This window comes from Dama dama, chromosome 15 (genome assembly GCF_033118175.1).
Source record: "Dama dama isolate Ldn47 chromosome 15, ASM3311817v1, whole genome shotgun sequence".
NCBI lineage: Eukaryota > Metazoa > Chordata > Mammalia > Artiodactyla > Cervidae > Dama > Dama dama.
In genome coordinates this window covers 95,818,223-95,838,026 of record NC_083695.1, presented here as the reverse complement: position 1 = coordinate 95,838,026, position 19,804 = coordinate 95,818,223, and positions in this window count along the sequence as shown.

The window sequence follows — 19,804 nt, the reverse complement described above, 5'->3', positions numbered from 1 at the left end:
CCCAGATCACCCACCTGCAAGCACTGTTGATTCTCTCAACAGTGAGAGTCTGCTTGCCACCCTCTGTTCGCAGGACTGCCTTCCTGCAGCCCCAGCCCCTCCCCGGGTGCTGGAAAGGCCTCTTTCCCTCCGCTCCTGCCCAGGGTGACTCACCCAGATGCACGTTGTCATGAGCGCTCACCACTCAGTGAGGGGACTGCCAGGCACAGGAAGGCCTCTCTTGCGACTCAGAGAAAGACAAAGGCTCTAGGGATTTCAGAGGATGGATGAACAGGAGAAAACAAGAAGCAGAGGGGATGGAAATAATGGGGACAGAGTTGTCAGAGGGAGGCTCTCTCTCCGAAGGGAGGCCCACGGAGCCCCGCGGGGAGCAGATGAAAGTCACACCTGGACTCTGAACCTGTGGAGCATGAGAGACAGGAGAGACAGAGAGAAATACAGAGAGACACACAGAGAGACAGAGACAGGGAGAGACAGAGAGACAGAGAGAGAAAGAGACAGAGAGACCAACTGTCCTCAGACGGGCTGGAGTCAGGCCACGTCAGACCTCTAACTGGGGCTAAAACCAAGGCAGGTGCCTTCCCAGGTCTGAGCAAACCTATACAATCTCTTCACAGGAGTGCTTGCCAAAGCAAAGACACTTTCCGTCACACAGAGGACCCTAGAAACGCCCCTCCCCGTGCCTCCGTCCTGAGGCTGTAAGGGATTCTCTCCAGGTGAGGAGGAAGCCAGAGGGTGAAGGGAAGGGATGGGGAAAGAGACAAGCCCCCCAGGAGCCAGGAGTGGGGGTGGCCTGCTGCGACCTGGAAGCGGCCAGGCTGTCTGCGGCCCCCAGCTCCCGCGCCCAAGCAAGCAGCCCCAGGGGAGGTGGGGTGCAGCCGCAGGTGGAGGAGAGCTGGAGCTGGGGGTGGCGGAGGGGCGGGGAGGCAGCTGGAAGCTCCGGGGAGACCAAGGGTGGTTTAGAGACCCTGGCTCAGAGACCATCGACAGTGCAGCGGGGTTGAGCTCCCAGGGCGGCGGGGCAGAAAAGACGATCCTGGGTCCCTGATGCCAGCCCCCTTTTGCCCTCGGTCTTTCAGGAACCCCAGCGCCCAGCCTGGCCACACACGGTCCATCTGTAATCATCTCCTAGCTTCAGAATCAGACGGCAGATGAGGGGCACGTCATGGAGGCCCTCACAGCAGGGCCGGCTCCTGTCTGTCCCTCCGTCAGGGGGACCACCGAGGCCGTGCCGGCTATCTCACTCTGCCTGCGGCTGCTGGGGCCACAGTTCAGCGACATCCTGTTTCCAGGAGGTCCAGTCTCCTCCAGGCTCTGCTCGACACTCTCTCACCCTCGTGGGCCCTGGAGCTCGTGTGGCTGGCCCCTCAAGTCTGTGTCCTTGGCCTGGACACCCACTGACCTGGGGTGGGACGACCGCAGCCTCTGGGCCCCAGTTCTCTTGTGATGTAGGGTCCGGAGCCCCCGGGAGGTGTCAGTCCGGTTGCTGGGCCTTCTCGGGCCTTCCCGGCCTGGCTTTCCCCCTGTGCGCCGGCCCTGACTCCTCGCCAGTGCCCAGGCTGCGGGCACTCAGTATGCTGGTCGCCAGGGTCCCACTCCCTCCACCCTGCCCAGGTGCACCAGCGTCCCTGAGGCACCGGGCCCCGAGGCTGAGCGCTCACTGGGGCACAGAGAGGCAGGGTCGGGCCTGGGGCTCTGAGCGCTTACCGGGTCCAGAGAGGCAGGGTCAGGCCTGGGGCGCTGGGCTGTCCTTGGCCAGCAAGCCCTGGCTCTTGGCCCTCTGAGAGGTCCCCAGCTTTTCTGGAGGCCAGCAGGCTCCTGAAGACTCTGGCTAGCCACGTGCACTCCGGGGGCTGACCAGGGAGGGGGCACCTCTGGTGGGGGGGCAGCCCTGCGCTGTGAGCTCATCCACAGCTTCCCTGGTTCCCACACCCGCGCTCTCAGGACCGAGCCAGCAAAATCAGAGGAGCTGGGTACGGAAGGTGTGCCCCGCTGGTGGGGAGGGGTCTGGCTGGGTCTGTGACCCCAGCCTGTTTGGAGCTGCTCGGAGCCGAGCCCCTTCTCCCTGGGGGTCCCCCGGGCTCCCCCTGGCAGTGCCAGACAACTCTTTTTGTTCTGGGAATCAGTAAATTCGCACTAATTTCCCTAGACATTACCAGAGTCTGTTTTCTTAAAGTACAAACATACACAGTATGTTCATCATTTAAAATATCATTTCCTTAATGGTGGGAAGTGTTCTCTGGCTGTTCCTTTCGAACTGTGAACAATTAGAGAACAGCACATTTCATTTCAGAAATAAGTACCGTTAGTGATCATCATAAACATCAGATGGTGGGATAATTAAATTAGGGTAATATACCAGTTTCTCTGCTAATCGCTGACAATCCATAGTGGCTGTAATAACCGCGATTTGTCATGTCAGACCCACCGGTGCAGCCTCGGTAATTGAGGCGGTGCGCTAATGACCCCGCACTTCACAGGCCTGGGACACGCCAGAAACACGCACATCTTCTGATTTTGAGTTTTATACGAAAACACAACTTCACGTTGCACTTGTCTGAGCAGGATCCGACAGTGAGACTAAGACGGGGTCACCGAGAGACTTTCAGCATGTGCGGGGTCACGCAGTGTCCACCTGGGGCACGCGGGCACGTGTGCATGTGTGTGTCTGTGTGTGTGTGATGTGCGGGCACATGTAAGTGGGTGTGGTGGGGGTAGGTCCGTGTGGTGTGTGTGTGGGTGTGGCGTTGTGTGCTCCTGTGTGTCCCACCCGACATGTGGGAGTGTTCCCTGTAGAGCAGATTTTCTCGCCGACCGGAGCCCTCCATCCCAGGGTGGTTGCTGGGGCCTCTGGAAGAGGGACTGGGTGCCCAGGTGCCCTGCTGTCCAGGGCAGCAGAAAGATAGGGTGGCTGGGGGAGCCGTGACTCCCAGTGGGGCCCGCCAGGAGGGCTGGCTCACGCCGTGCGGGAACCTGTTCCCTCGTCTAGACACCTCGGAGACCCCGGCGGCTCAGAACCGGCGCCCCCCTCCCGCCCTCAGCCTCGGGGTCTCCAGTCGGGCTGAGACGCAGCCATGGTGCCTCCACAGCCTCTGTCCTGTGACTGAGCAGGGGGGTGTGAAACTACAGGCCACTGGTCACTAATTAAATGTTACTTGAGGACAGAAGGGAGACCTCTGAGCTCCAGAGACTGCGGAGAGCTCCAGAGTGGGGGTCCGGTCAGGGTCTCCTCCACCCCAGGCCCACCTGCCCACCTGTCTTGGGCCCACCATGGGTCCCAGGCTCCCTGGTTCCACAGGCTCTGCTCCGGGGGCGCAGGCAGCAGACAGGAGGGCAAGGAGGGGGGCAGAGAGCCCTTTCCTGGGTCCCTCCTGGAGGAGGTAATGGCCCCACCCTGTCTCACTGTGGAAGGGTGGTGTTGGCCCCAGGGACAGCCCCCTCCTCTCTCTCGGGAGTCAGCGTGGCTGTGGTGCCCACTGCCTGGCCTGGGGTGCTGCCAAGCTGGGGCCAGGCGTGGTCCCGTCCCTGGAGGGGCTGGCGAGGGGAGGGGAGGCCCTGAGCCCGTGGGGCTGCCCGCAGCCCTGGGGTGAAACATGGTCTCTAGGGGGTTTGTCCCACATGCTCCTCATGGGGACCCGTGAGGTGCAGTTGCCCCCTTTTCCAGGGAGGGGGCAGGCTCTGGAGGGTCTGAGATTCACCGAGGCAGCCCCTTGTCATCAGCTGGCCCCCATCCGCATGCCCTCCTGCATAGCAGGGCCTTCATGAGCTTGTGGGACTCAAGAGTGGGCTGGGGATCCCTGGCCCATGCAGAGGCCGCTGGGCAAGGGCAGAGGCCCTGGCCTCAGGCAGGAGACCAGGCTCCTGGTCCCCGAGTCTGTGCTCTGAAGAGGAGGGGCCCGCAGGGCACTCGGGAGGAGGCCGGGGTGTCAGCGGGCGCAGGGCTGGGCACAGGCCACCCCACTCTCCTGAGCCCAGGGCCAGAATCCAGCCTTCCGATGGCCTCCCCGGAGCGGCGGCTGGTGTCGGGGCAGCCAGCCCTCCCTCAGGGTCTCCTCTAGGAGCTCAGGCGGGGGCATCTGGCTGTAATGGCACCGAACCATGAGCCAGCCACAGAAAGACAACAGGCCATGTGGAAGTGAGCACACACTCCTCTCCATAGTCCATGGGTCAAGGGAGACTTTCCAAAGGAAGCTGCGACGAGATGGAGAAGTGAATAGAAATAAAACACAGCATAAAATATGGGGGATGCAACACTGCTTGTGTGGTGAGCGTGTGTGTACCGTGGGGTGTGTGTGTAAGTCTGTGGCTGGTCTGAGTGTGGTCCGTGTGTGCACCGTGGTGTGTGTGTGTGGAGTGTGTGCACTGTGGTGTGTGCGTGTGGAGTGTGTGCACCATGGGGTGTGTGTGTGGAGTGTGTGCACACGCCCGTGCTCTGAGCTGGTGGCTGCTCTGACACAGATTGTGCCTTGAGGGGGACAGACCCATCACCCGGGTGGAGGTGCGTGTGGCTGCGAGAGAATCCCTGTGGGAGGGCGCAGCAGGCCCTGGGCAGAGTGGGCTCTCAGCTCTGAGCTCAGGTCCCTGCCCTGGGCAGCTGCAGCCCCTTGACCCGCATGGGAAGGAGGCTCTGGAGCCCAGGCCCCCGGGGGTGGGGCTGGGCCTGGGAACTTTGCAGAACGCCACACTCAGGAGAGGCGTAAACGCAGTTTCTAGAACAGGTGGCATGGCCGTGGAGGCAGGCGCCCTGTTCTATTTGGACGGTGTCAGGTGTATTTTCAGAAACAACTTCCAACCCGACAGTCATGTGCCTGTGCCCCTCGGTGGCTAGTGGCCCCGTGTGAGCAGCGAGAGCTGGTCTTTGGGGTGTGACTATGCTCTCTACAGGCCAGGCCAGGCCCAGGTCCAGGCCTCGATCCCACTAATGTTTGACCCCCTAACCAGTCCAACCGCAGGAGGGAGACTGCTGTGTTAATGGGAGGCATTGCGCTCTGATAAGGGCTCGTCACAGGGGGGTGCCTGCCACGCATGTCGCTCTGCTTGGAGGTTGGGGGTCAGCCCCAACTCTGAAATGCTTCCCCGTGACCCCGGGAGGCGTCAGCCGCCCTGATGTCAGAGCAGCTCTGCGGGATGACGAGCCCGCCAGGTGCCCGTGGAAACCAAACACGAGATGCCTTTGTTGTCTCATCCGCTGGCTTTTTGCGCAGTGATGTGGAGGCCCTGGTTCTGCATGCTCACAGCTACATACAGCCCCTCACTCTCATCCTCCCTGCTCAGGAGGCCTGAGATGTACAGACGGCTCCAGAGAGTGGACGGAGGCTGGGATGCTGCCAGCGGGGCTCCAGGGCCACAGCTGGGGGACCCCTCGGGCCCGGAGCTGATTTGCAGGCCCCCAGCTGGGGGACCCCCTCAGGCCTGGTGCTGGTTTGCAGGCCCCCAGTTGGTGACCCCCTCGGGTCCAGGGATGGTTTGCAGGACCCCAGCTCTGGTCTTGCCAGCGCCTCCCTCTGCTTCCATCTCTGGCTTTCTGCTGACTTTCCCTGCACCCCCAGTCCCCTAGGTGTTGTCTGCCCCCACCCTGGGCCTGTCCCCTGCATAGATCCCCACCCTCTCTGTGACCCCCTCAGCCACTCCTCCGGGGAAGAAGCCCGGGGCTGTCCCAGCTCCACACCAGCTCTGTCCCCACACAGACCTGGGTCCCATTCAGGTTCAGCTATGCCCCTAGGCTCTGCCGTTGCCACATCTCTGGGGGAGGAGGTGGGCGTCTTTCTGACCCCAGAGGTGCCCTGTGTCTGCTGGTCTTCCTGGCTTTGTCCTGGCATTGAGGCCAAACACAGGAGTTTGCTCCAGAGCTGCGGGCCACAAAGGGCTCCCCGCAGGAGCTCGCAGCACGTGGAGCTCGTCTCAGCCAAGCGTCTGGAGAAGGGGGCCTCTGGGCCTAGGGCTTCTCTACTCTCTTCTGGATGACAGGTGGGGTGGCGGGGCTGTGAGTGGGAGAGGCTTGAATTCCATGGCACAAGCTGGTCACGGGGCATGGGGCCGCCCCATCAGGGCCTTGGGCAAAGCGACAAATGGGTGCCCGCCCATCTGAGGGTCCGCACTGTGCCTCACGGTCTTCCTTCCTCAAGTCCCACCCCCCAGGAGTCCACTGGGGACAGAAACAAGCCACTTTCTAAGACATGGAGGTTCTCTTAGTGAACTCATGGTGATCCCTGTTCATACACAGACCTGGATGTGTTCACATAGATGCATTTTATGCCTGTGTGTGCACATGCCTCTCCACGTGTAGACTTGTCTGTGTCCATACAGGTCCATGAACACCCCGTGTGTGCATACCTGTGAGTATTCATACTGTATGTGTCTGTGCCCACACCTGTTCATTCTTGTGCATGCACGGACTTGCACAAGTTCATGCCTGTGTTCTTGTCTGCACGTGTCACCCTCCGTATCACTATCTGTTGTGTAACTCATCAGCCCAACACAGATTTCACACTTAGTTACAACAACCGCCATTTAATTTCCTGGAAATTCTGTGGTCAGTGACTTGGGCAGGGCTCAGCTGGGCAGTTCAGCTGATCTTGCTTGAGGTCACTTTGCAGCTGCAATCACCCAGCGGCTCCACCATGGCAAGCTCGTCCAAGAAGGCCCTGATCCCACCTCTGGGAGTCAGCGCTGTCCCTTCACCCCAGAACTGTGGGCCTAGGAGGGAGGGTGGATGCCTCAGGGCCTCTTGGAAACTTAGACTGGACAGAAGTGCCTGAGCTCTGCTTCCCCAGCCTTCTGTTGGTCAAACGCCCCACCAGGCTGGCCTGGACTCAAGAGGGGACACTGCTGGGAGGTTGGGGATGGGAGATGCCCTGGCGGATGCTTCCCACTCGCACCATGGCCAGTGGGAGGGGGAGAGTGTGGCCTTTAGCACCGGCCTGCCCTCCTTCACCTCCAGGGAGGTGGCAGCTTTCAGGGGAGCAGGGGTGAATCTGGGAAGGAGGGGAGAAAGGAGGCTCCTTCAGGGACAGAGGGAGACGGGTTAGAGTCCTGAGGGGTCCCTGTGGGCCAGGCTGACCATGAGTTAGCATTCACAGTCAGATGGTGGAGAGAAGGTGGGCATCACCTCCCCGGGTTGAAGAGGATATGAACTCCGTGTGCTGGGGCCCTCCTGGGGGGCGGTGATTGCAGTCCAGAGGGCATGGCACCCAGGGTCAGGGTTCACCTCAAGGATGGAGAGCAGGGTCTCCTGCACATGGAGGTACCTGTGATGGCGGGAAGACGAGAAGGGTCTGCATGTCTGTTCACGGGGCTGCTGGAGGGATGCAGAGCCCAGCCGTGCGGTGGGCTTCATGCCATTGTCAGAGGGATGCAGAGTCCAGCCATGCGGTGGGCTTCATGCCGTGATTGGAGCAATGCAGAGTCCAGCCATGCGGTGGGCTTCATGCCGTGATTGGAGGGATGCAGAGCCCAGCAGTGTGGTGGGCTTCATGCTGTGATTGGAGGGATGCAGAGTCCAGCCGTGCGGTGGGCGTCATGCCGTGATTGGAGGGATGCAGAGCCCAGCAGTGTGGTGGGCTTCATGCCGTGATTGGAGGGATGCAGAGCCCAGCAGTGTGGTGGGCTTCATGCCGTGGTTGCCAGGAGGATGTGCTGGTGCCAAGTTCACCCGCGTTCAGCAGGTGTGCCTGCCCCCGCTTGCAGCAGCAGGAGTGACAAGGTAGAGACACAAGAATGATTCCTGAGAAGGGGTGGGTGTTTACTGTCCTCGGTGTGCCTCGAGGTGGGGACAGAGTGTCCCGAGCACTTTACGCCCACCCATTTCATGTTAGGGTGGCCCCTGGTGAGCTCCGAGGGACATGGCTTTGCAGGTGGAGGGTGGGTGCCCAGGTTCACGGGGCTGCCCGGGTCAGGGGAGGGCTGGTGGGTGGTCCTCTGTGAGCCAGGCCCAGTGGGGGCCCAGGACGGTGGAGATTCTGCCTCCGAGGTCGGCGGCTCGAGCGCACAGCTCAGGTGTGTGGGCTGCACCTTCCCTGCTGTCTGAGGCGGTGGCTCTGCCTCAGCCGCGGTTTTGGAGACAGCTCATCTTGGGCACCTGATTCTCCCTGCGTCCCACTCTCCTCTTTCCTAACTGGATTGATTTAGGCCCGAGGACATGGTTGGCTCTGCACCCAAGTCCATGTGCTGGGGCCACGGAACCGGCCCCTTTAATCATACAACCAGGGAGCTCTCAGCCCGCTCACTGCTCCACCGAGCCCGAAATGATGACAGTGAAAGATGCTTATGACTCCTCCTGGAAATAATTCCTAAAACTCTTAGGAACTTCCTCTTGGTGCTCTCCAACTTTCCCATTTTGTGTGACAGGGGACAAAAAGCAACCTCTGCTCTGAGGCAACTGCCCCGTCGTCACACAGACTGTCTGCAAAGCGGGCGATGCAGACCCACTCAGGCTGGGAAAGCCCGTCTCCCGAGTGCAGTCCTCATTAACCCCGTGCGCATGCTCACTCAGTCGTGTCTGTCTCTTTGAGCCCCCATGAACTGTAGCTCGCCAGACTCCTCTGTCCATGGGATTCTCCTGGCAAGAATACTGGAGTGGGCTGCCATGCTGTCCTCCAGGGAATCTTCCCGACCCAGGGATCGAACCCATGTCTCATGTCTCCTATGTTGGCAGGCAGATTCTTTACCCCTAGTGGCACCTGGGAAGCCCCATTAACCCCATGGTCAAGGACAATTTCATTAGGAGAAAATCTAAGATCAGAGGCTGTGACTGCCTGCATTCATGGAGAAACTCATTCAAGTCAACAGTGGGCATATTAAGAAGAACACCCTCTGATGAGGGCAGGTGCTAGGGACCCCTGGTGGGGGCGAGGCGGTGTGGACAGTGTGCATCCTTAGGGGCGCACTTGGGGGTGGGACCTGGCAGGCCAGCTACAGGGGTGGCAGCGGGCATGTGAGGGCCACTCGGGGGGACAGCAGCCCCGGCCGGGTGCCCATGGCCGCCTCCTCCTCCTCAGGGTTTGTGATGTGATGCAGGACACGGGTGGCGAGGTGACGGCCCAGCGCGCCCTCGGGAAGACGGAGCTTCTCCCTTTGGGGTGTGGTTTTCCGCGCGGCACCGCCAGCTCTAGCTCGAGGACAGAGACGTGCAGGGTCACCTCTCCTCTGATGTCCTTCCAACGTGAAGTAACTCTGAGACTGTTGTCGCAGGAAGATGACACATCCATGTCCGGGAGTCTCTGAATGAGTCAGGTTTTGCAGCAAAGGGGACTAGAGGATGCAGATGGATTGAAGAATTGATGCTTTCCAGTTATGGTGCTGGAGAAGACTTTTGAGAGTCTCTTGGACTACTAGGAGATCAAACCAGTCAACCCTAGAGGAAATCAATCCTGAATATTCACTGGAAGGACTGATGCTGAAGCTGAAGCCCCAGTACTTTGGCACCTGATGTGAAGAACTGACTCATTGGAAAAGACCCTGATGCTGGGAAAGGTTGAAAGCAGGAGGAGAAGGGGATGACAGAGGATGAGATGGTTGGATGGCATCACTGATTCAATGGTCATGAGTTTGAGTAAACTCCGGGAGATAGTGAACGACAGGGAAGCCTGGCCTGCTGCAGTCCATGGGGTCACAAAGAGTCGGACACGACTGAACAACAACAGATGGAGTGAGGTTGCTCGGCAGGTGGGATGCTGGCTCGGCTCATCCCAACGCCCAGGGTGATAACGAGCGTCCTTACAAGTGGGAGGCAGCGTTGGAGGGCAGAGCTCAGGGATGCCGGTGAGGACTCACTGCCTTGCGGATGAGGAGGGCCAGGTGCCGAGGGATTCAGGGACTCTAGAAGCAGGGAGAGGGGAAGGACAGAAGACGCTGCTCAGTCACGAAGCTGAAGAAAGTCCTGCCATTTGTTCCATATGAGTGGGCCTTGAGGTCGTTATGCTGAGGGAAGTCAGTCAGACAGAAAGACAAGATCTCACATATGTGTGGACTCTTAGAAAGTCACACTTGTAGAAACAGAGAACAGAGTGGTGGATGCCAGGGGCTGCAGGGGGTGCAGAGGTGGGGCCAAGGGCGCGAACCCCCAGCTCTTAGGGGAGTAAGCTCTGGGGACCTGATGGATCGCACGGTGATTGTAGTCAGCAAGACTGTTACAGACAGACTCTTAAACTTTCTTGTCACAGAGTGATTACAGTGGGGGCTGGGTGTGTCTCCCGGCCTCAGTGTGGGAATTACTTCAAGTGTGCATGCTAAGTCACTTCAGTCGTGTCTGACTCTTTGGGACCCCAAGGACTGTAGCCCACCAGGCTTCTCTGTCCATGGGATTCTCCGGGCGAGAATACTGGAGTGTGTTCCCATGCCCTCCAGGGGATCTTCTGGACCAAGGGATTGAAACTGTGTCTCCTGTATCTCCTGGATTGCAGGCGGATTCTTTACCACTGAGCCACTGGGGAAGCCCAGTCATTTCATAGCCTACATGTATATCATTATGTTGTACACCTTACACTTACACAGTGTCATATGTTAACTATATCTCATAAAGCTGAAAAATACTACTTATAATGTTGTGTTGAAAGATATAAAGTTCCCAAGGAAATAGATAAATTTCAAAATCAAAATTACTGACACTGATTTCAGAAGTAGACAATCTATATGAACACGGAAAAAAATGGAAAACAGTATCACATAATTACCTCAATAAAAGCATCAGATTCTCCTCCCTCCCCCCAAAGAACAACTTACAAGGAGATTATCCTGGATTATCCAGGATGGTCCATGTAATCACAAAGTTCTTATAAGGAAAAGCATGATGGAGTCGGAGAGAAAGGCCGAGGAGGACGGAGACAGAGACATTGAGCAACAGAGACAGAGAGACAGAGAGATAGAGACGGAGATGCAGAGATGGAGACGCAGAGACGGAGACGCAGAGACAGAGATGCAGAGACAGAGATGCAGAGAGCCCAGACCTGGCCACTGCGGGCTCAGAGCAGGTGGCAGGATGCAGGGCGAGTGGTGGCAGGTGCACCCACTTCTCTATAAAACCCGACTCAGGGAAGTTCCGTGAGGAGACCCCTGAGGGGGGTCTTAGGGGTGTTGAGGGAAACTGTCTGCAGATATCTCAGTGCCGGTCTTAAATCAAAACGCTCTGCTCTTTCCTTCAGATGAGGATCCAGTGAGAAAACCAAGGACCAGTAGAGGTGAGGAGGAGACGTGACCATCACACAACCCTTGGCACGCACAGCACGCTTCACACACACAAGCTGATTTTCAAAAACAACTGTGTTCATTTTTATTTTTAATCAATATTCATAATAGAATATGTGGCTGCAACAATGATGTCTCCAGACTACCAGAGAAGGAAGCTTCCTGGCCCTCAGACGTGACGAGGAGGGGAGGGTCCCTGAGCCCCCAGACTCCCAGAGGGCCTCTCTGACCCGATGGTGGCTTGGGAGCTGTGCTGAGCCCAGGGCGCCCCGACCACCAGAACGCCCACCTCCACGTCTGTCGTCTCTCCACCAGGGACGCCACCCGCCTTGACACTGGTGCCAACCTGCCCATTCCTCAGACGAGCCCTGTGATGCCTCAGATGCTTCTGGGTGATGATAATGTCTAACCATTCCCCATGAGAAGGTCCAGGTTTGAATGTCCTGCTCATCCAGGGGATGAGGAAACTTCAGAGGTTTCTACTTGGCTTTCCTCACTAGGGTCACACTTATCCCGTGGACCAAGGACCCCAGGAGGGCACTGCACCCGCTACAGTATGCTGGCCCCTTCATTCGCTGGGGCCTGGGGCACGACCAGTGGGTGGGCCTCTGGGCCTGGTGGACACCCCCTAATCCAGGTCTGGGCTCGGACCCCATTTTCTACCCAACTCCCACATATCCCCTCTAATGTGGGGCCATGATGACTTTCCACTTCCCTCCCTGGACACCAACAGAAACTCAGATGCTGTGTCCACGGTCACTTCTCCCCTGCGTGTGGTCATGTGGGTGAATGCGGACGGATCAGGGACCCTCACGAGGGAGCTCGCCCCGGCGTCACAGGGCCTTTACTCCCAGGGCTGGGCAGGGCGGTGGAAAGATTCACCCTGGTTGATTCAGATGAAATCACCTGTGATGGCGTATAGATGTCAGTGGAGAACAGCCATTGGTTTGTGTTTCTTCCTGGAAAACGTCCCAAGCTCCGTCCCCGCAGCTCCAGCCCGTAGGAGCTCTCGGGGAGCTGGAGGGACAGTGGAAGGGGGCGGGGGGCGGGCACCTGGCTCCTTCAGGGCCAAAGGATTTTCCCCCAAGTTATCGGCTCTCTCTGTGCCAGGTAAATTTGCATTTACTGAGATCTGCATCAGGACTGTGTAATGGTTTTGTCTCCTGCTAGTATTCCCTCGGGGCCTGGTCCTGGGATTCACTTTGGTGAGGTTTGCAGATCAGTGCTTACCCAGCTGCTCTGAGGGGAAGATGTGGAGCCTGTGCCTGAAGGGAGGAAGGACTGTGTAGACACGGCCATGCCAGCTCCATAAACGATGTGATGACCCGGGGCCCAGGGCTCCGCCAGGCCAGCTGGCACGGGTACCCTCTTCTGACCGTTCCTAGAACCTCCAGCAACGGATACTGTCTCTGAAGGCAGCAGTGCAGCTTGTTGAAAATCTCTGTCTTTAGAGAATGAAATCTGATTTCTCCTCCATGGAAGCCTCTCTGAGCAGGCAGGAACTCACAGGCCTCCAGTAGCCTGCTGAGTTATGCTCTCATTCAGGAGTGTGTGTGTGCGCGTGCGTGCGTGCACATGTGTGTGTGTGAGTGAGTGTGAGAGTATGTGTGTGAGTGTGCATGTGAATGTGAGAGTGTGTGGGAGTGTGAGTGAGTGTGTGAGTGTACAGTGTTTGTGAGTGTGTGTGTGAGAGTGAGTGTGTGTGTGAGAGAGTATATATGTGAGTATGTGAGCATGCATGTGTGTATGTGAGTGTGTGTTTGCGTGAAAGAGTGTGTGTGAGTGTGTCTGTGAAAGTGTGTGAGAGAATGTGTGTGTGAGTGTGTGTATGAGAGTGTGTGTGTGTGAGAGTGTGTGTATGAGTGTGTGTGTAGGAGAGTGTATATAAGAGTATGAGTGTGTGAGAGAGTGTGTGTGTGCATGTGTGTGAGTGCGAGTGTGTGAATGTGTGTGTGACAGAGTGTGGGTGAGAGTGTGTGTGAGAGTGTATGTGTGTGTATGAATATGTGTATGTGAGAGTGTGAGTTTGTGTGTGCATGTGTGTGTGTGAATGTGTGTGTGAGAGTGTGTGAGTGTGTGTGTGTGTGTGAGCCAGCGGAGGCGGGGAGGCAGGGCTGCGGCTGAGGACGTGGACTCCTGGGTGTGGTAACAGGGCCAGGTCAGCAGGCGGGGGCCGTGGATGGCGCACCAGCCGGGGACCAGCAGAGGAAGACAGTGAGCCCGGGGCCCCTGCACAGCTCCTGGGGAAGGCTCTTTCCAAAGGGGAAGAGGCGCACTGTTTCCTGGAACGTGGGGGACACAGGGATGGGACACCCAGCTCATCCCTGGAACCCAGGGTGTCCTGTTGTTACTTGGGCTCCCCAGCACTTCTGCTCCAGTGCTGACAGAGGGAAGGGCTGTGTGTGCGTGTGCACGTGTGTGTTGGTGGGGTCTGAGGTCTCTGTTTCCTTGCTTCTTCCTCAGACTAGGCTGAGGACCTAGGGTCTGAGATCACTGCCTCAACTACATCCAGCAGGTCCGAGCCCTTCCGATCAAGACCCAAGCACCGGGTCAAAGTCAGTGAAGCCAAACCACTCCTGTGACTTACTGGCCTGACCTTGACTTCTATTTTCAGTTCTGAAGGCAGAAAACACCATTTGTGCATAACAGTGACTCCACACAGGCTCACACCCACTAGCCCGCCTTTCTTCCTTTCAACCCCAGCAAAGCTCAGAGACTCATGCAGACCATGTAAGAAAGTCTCCCTTGGAGACAGCGCAGTCTCTCTATGGAAAGGACGCACGTGGCTGCCTGGAACTGCCTGCAGGACGGGGGGCGGGGGGGGGGGCGCGTGGCCAGTGGACAGGTGGTCCCTGGCCTCTCCCAGCGATGGGGAGATGGGTGGGGAAGGTCTGAACGAATGGGCAGGAGAGGAGGGGCAGTGGCCAGGGCCACAGGGGACAGTGCAGAGGAACCCCAAGGGCCAGGGACAGGTGATCGGCCTGGCTATGAGTGGTGGCCCCATGGGGACCAGAGAAGGTGATGGGCGAGGTTGGGGAAGGACAGGAACACTGGTTGGCAAGCAAGTCAGCGAGGGGACCCGACCAGTTCCCAGCAAGACACAGAGGGCGCTGAGAAATACACCTGCCAAAATATCAAACATACTGAATGCTCCAAGTTTACCAAAAAAATAAATTTTAAGGATCGTTTGAAGAGCATCCTCCTTGTGACTCCGTTCAGATGGCATCTTCTTGTGTAAAGCAGTTTTCCGATGCCTTATGCACAAGCACACTTGCTTCATAAACACAGTGATAAGAATATGCTAAGTTCATAAGGAACTGAGCCACTTTGTGACAGATGATTTTCAACAAATGGAGCCTTTCCTAAACATCTGACAAGGAGTGTATGTTTATTGGATATATTCAGGGACTATAGTAAAGTGATGATTAAAATTCTCCAAGCCAGGCTTCAGCAATACGTGAACCGTGAACTTCCAGATGCTCAAGCTGGTTTTAGAAAAGGCAGAAGAACCAGAGATCAAATTGCCAACATCCAATGGATCATCGAGAAAGTTCCAGAAAAACATCTATTTCTGCTTTATTGACTATGCCAAAGCCTTTAACTGTGTGGATCACAATAAACTGTGGAAAATTCTTCAGATGGGAATACCAGACCAGCTGACCTGCCTCTTGAGAAACCTGTATGCAGGTCAGGAAGCAACAGTTAGAACTGGACATGGAACAACAGACTGGTTCCAAATAGGAAAAGGAGTACGTCAGGCTGGATATTGTCACCCTGCTTATTTAACTTATATGCAGAGTACATCATGAGAAACGCTGGGCTGGATGAAGCACAAGCTGGAATCAAGATTGCCAGGAGAAATATCAATAACCTCAGATATGCAGATGACACCACCCTTATGACAGAGAGTGAAGAGGAACTAAAAAGCCTCTTGATGAAAGTGAAAAAGGAGAGTGAAAAAGTTGGCTTAAAGCTCAACATTCCGAAAACTAAGATCATGGCATCTAGTCCCATCTTTTCATGGCAAGTAGATGGGGAAACAGTGGAAACAGTGGCTGACTTTATCTTTTTGGGCTCCAAAATCACTGCAGATGGTGATTGCAGCCATGAAATTAAAAGATGCTTACTGCTTGGAAGACAAGTTATGACCAACCTAGACAGCATATTAAAAAGCAGAGACATTACTTTGCCAGCAAAGGTCCATCTAGTCAAGGCTATGGTTTTACCAGTGGTCATGTATGGATGTGAGAGTTGGACTGTGAAGAAAGCTGAGCACTGAAGAATTGATGCCTTTGAGCTGTGGTGTTGGAGAAGACTCTTGAGAGTCCCTTGGACTGCAAGGAGATCCAACTAGTCCATCCTAAAGGAGATCAGTCCTGGGTGTTCATTGGGAGGACTGATGCTGAAGCTGAAACTCCAGTACTTTGACCACCTGATGGAAGAGCTGACTCATTGGAAAAGACCCTGATGCTGGGAAAGATTGAGGGCAGGAGGAGAAGGGGACGACAGAGGATGAGATGGTTGGGTGGCATCACTGACTCAATGGACATGAATTTGGGTAGACTCCGGGAGTTGGTGATGGACAGGGAGGCCTGGCGTGCTGCAGTTCTCGGGGTCGCAGAGTCGGACACGACTGAGAGACCAAACTGAACTGAACTGATGCATGTCTACTCGGGTTAGTTTACAGAACTGTTCATTAAGCAAATCCCTTTTTTTTTTTTTTCTTTATGTTTTTCAAAATTGACCTGGATTCCCCAGCATGACAGTGGCTCGCATGCGGACCTGCAGGGCGAAGAAAGAACCTTTCAGCTCTGACTCCCGGGCCAAGCACGCTGTGGACCTTAGCCCAGGTGGGCATCTGAGAGTGGAGCCGCTTTGCCCTACTTTCCTGATGAAAGGACCGCCTTCCCCGCACAGCACCCTGCTCTCATGGGGGCTGTGGAGAGGGCAGGGGTTGGGCTGCAGACTGGGGGCCCGGGGTCAGGGGCATGGGCGTCTGGTGAGGCTGGAGGATGCACATGGCAGGAGCTGGGGGCCCAGGGTTGGGGAAGGAAGGCGGCCATCTCTGGAGGAGCGTTGGGGGTAAATGTGGCAGAGAGGGTCTTGCCCGGGCTGTGGACGCTGACGTGGCGAACGGACAGTCCTTGGAGTCCTTGGAGGTGTGCCCTGTGGCCCACAGGGCATTGGGGGCTGGTGTGTGGAGTGGGGAGTGTGTCCAGGGCAGGCATGGGGTGGGGTCTGACCCGCCGTGCCCCCAAGTCCCCTCCAATGTGATGCATTTGAAGTCTTAGCCCCATTCTTGGAGGGGTTGTCCATGTGAGCATTCTTGTCTTCTGAGTAGGGAGGCGGGAGTCTATCCACGGAGGACAGGTCTGTGATGCCTGCAGTCACTGGCATCCCCTTACGGTGGGAGGAGCCCTTGATAGCTGGCTGTGTGGTGGGACCAACCTGGCCCACCCTGGGGAGCACGGTTCAGGGGACCCGGCTACCCAGAGCATCAGGAGTGTGCTCAGTCAGCGCCAGGACCTGGAGGCCTCTCAGGGAGGTGTGGCATGCAGAGGCCACGAAGCAGTTCCCTTGGGGACAGGGCAGAGCATCAGCCCAAGGAAGCCCAGCATCCTCTGAGCTGGGGACAGAGTGGACACTTGGAATCAGGGACAGTCGTCACCTGCTGAGACCTGAGGAACATTACTCCTTTTTATTCATGTTCATATGAGGGAGGAATGCTGTGGTTCCGATTTCTGATTGGAGGGATCACAAATGCAGTATGTTTCCTCCTTTGAAAGGAAGGTGCTAATACATTTGCTTGTTCTCCATCAATCCAGGTTTCCTCTCCTCAAGGGAAGGAGGACTCTGTAGACAGGAAGACTTGGGTTGCTGGAGAAGATCTCAGCTGCTTCCTTTTAACAGTTCTTCATCGTGAGCCAGGCTCTGTGCACAACCAGTTTCTACACATCATCCGTGTAAACCTCACAACCCCTGCAAAGCAGACGCTGTTAATCACCATCCCCAGAGCTGCCCCCAGAGAAGCATCCTTCCAACCCAGCCTCGGCTCACATGATGGCTGACCGCTCTTTCTAACCGCCCCCTGAGCACCCCACCCTCTTGTTTGATTGTCCTTTAACATGCGATCTCCAGCTGACATCCTGCCTCCCGGCAGATGCTGCCTTCTGCCAGACTCCCGGGGTCCTCCAGGGACTCCTCCTTCTTGGGGTGTCCGCAGCCCACCACCCTCCTGCCAGTGGTCACTGCCCAGCTGGCTTGTCTGTGGGGACCTCTCTCCTCCCTGACAAGCAGAAGGCGAAGTTCGCCTTTGTGTATAAGGGCACAGTTGTAGAGAGGCTCTATCTCTTTTGTCTGTAGAGAGGGAAAAATACCCTCTGCCTTACTGGATTTATGGTGTAAGTGTATGGTCTTGGCTGGTCTTCAATCCATGGCACCAGAGGCTCTGCTGCTGCATGAATGATTGCGGGGACTGTAGCTCTGGCAGAAGTAGATAAATCCTCGGCCAAACTTTCCCTTTTGTCTTCCACTTTATTTCCAGAAAGACCTCCACATGATGGCCACTTGTAATACATGCAGAGCATCTGAGATTCCATGGTGGGCGTGGCTCCTGGGCTGGTCCCAACTTCTTTAGCATTTGCATTTCTTGGCCTATATATATATATATATTACTTCTTTTTGCCAATGAAATGATTAAAAAAAAAGTATACCCTTGCCTTTGGAAGGCAGGTATGCTTATCACTATACCACCCACGCAATACCCTTGACTTTGCCAAACTAAAATGTAACACTTTGGAATAATGTACCTGCAATTCCCTTGCCTGATTACTTGTTCAACTTACATAAAGAATTCACCAGTGTAACGTCAGCATGCTCACGAGTATACACATCTCTGTCTCTCAGGCACAGGCCGGGCAGGGAACCAGCGCAGCACAGGTTGATTTAGGTAACCTCGGCGGGCTCTGGGCATCAGGTAGACTTGTCTGAGGTGATACAGGGTGGGAATGTCGGCTGGATGTGTGAGAATCAGAACTTGTAGGTGGGGTTTGGAGTCCGCCTTGGTGGATGAGGGGTGGGTTCACCTGTGGACCTGTGTGGATTCTCTTAGAATCAGCCAGCCCTGGAGGTACAGACTCTCCTGAGTAACGGACTGAGGGATATGTGGTTGGGGGTAGAGGTTGATGAGGGGATGAGGTTGCAGGGACGAGGTTGAGGGGATGTGGGGGGAACATTACAGGGTCCGCTGCCCTTGGGTTAGCACTTCCAAGTTCACAACATAGACACCCTCTCCCCTCTCCTTCAGGGGACCTTGGGGAGACCCCCATAGCTGAAGGTGGGGTTTCAAGGTTTAGATTTGTTTGGCTTTCAGTGTTATGGGGCCTCTCAGGTTCTTGGGGAAAGAGGAAGATTTAATATTAAAAAAAAAATGATGGTAAACCTTCTGGAATATTCTGTATAAACAGTTAGATTTTTTTTTTTCCCATAAAGAGAAAACTGTAATTGTTGGGGTCAGGGCAAACATGTAAGCAGAGGAGAACTCTGTGTCCCATGCTCTTTCTTAACAGTGAAGGAAAATGAAAGTTGCTCAGTGGTGTCCAACTCTTTGCAACCCCATGGGCTATACAGTCCATGGAATTCTCCAGGCCAGAATACTGGGGTGGATAGCCTTTCCCTTCTCCAGAGGATCTTCCCAACCCAGGGATCGAACCCAGATCTAAATTGCAGGAGAATTCTTCACCAGCTGAGCCACAAGGGAAGCCCAAGAATACTGGAGTGTGTAACCTATCCCTTCTCCAGGGGATCTTTCTGACTCAGGAATCGAACCGGGGTCTCCTGCATTGCAGGTGGAATTTTTTTTACCAACCGAGCTGCCAAGGAAGCCCATGAGTGAAGGGTTCACATCTAACTGTAGCCCGGGAGGAATCACAGAATGTCAGCAGGATCCTGGTGGGGTCATCAGGCCCCTGTGTGTCTCCATCCTCAGGGCTCCTTCCAGACAGTCTTTGCAAGAAGGAGGGAGATGTATTTGTTCTGGTCAAGCTGCATGATGCCCTTTATCCCATGGAGCCAGAGCGGCATTTGCAAAGCTGGTCAGTGGCCAGACCTGAGTCCAGGGAGTCCAGGGACAGCGCCCAGGGACAGAGAGCCAGGTCCTCATGCAGGCTGTGCTGTTGACGGCAACTCAGCGACTTCATCCACATGTCTAGAAATCATTTCCCTTCCTGAAAGTTGGAAGTGACTGGGCATAACAGAGGTGGTCTGGGCGCCCTGCAAGGACCCAGGCCTCTGGGTGGTGATTCGCAGGACAGAGGCCAAGCTCTGCCTCTGCGCAGGGAGCGTCGACAGGCTGAGCCCCAAGCTCCGCCCTGCGTAAGGGCACCAAAGCTTGCACGTGCGGCCTCAGCCTCTCGTGTGCAGGGGAGTGTGGTATGATCACAGAACAGGGCTGTCCTAGCACAGTTCGGGCCCCTCCAGCAAGGGACACAGAACAGGTCAAGTCCACGGTCTGTGTAAGCCTGCCACATCCCAGCCTTCCCTGGTGAGGAGGTGCTGAGGCGTGCAGTCCTACCAAGGGTGGCAGTCCAGTCTGGAACACCGTGTTTCTTCCCCGATGTGTCAG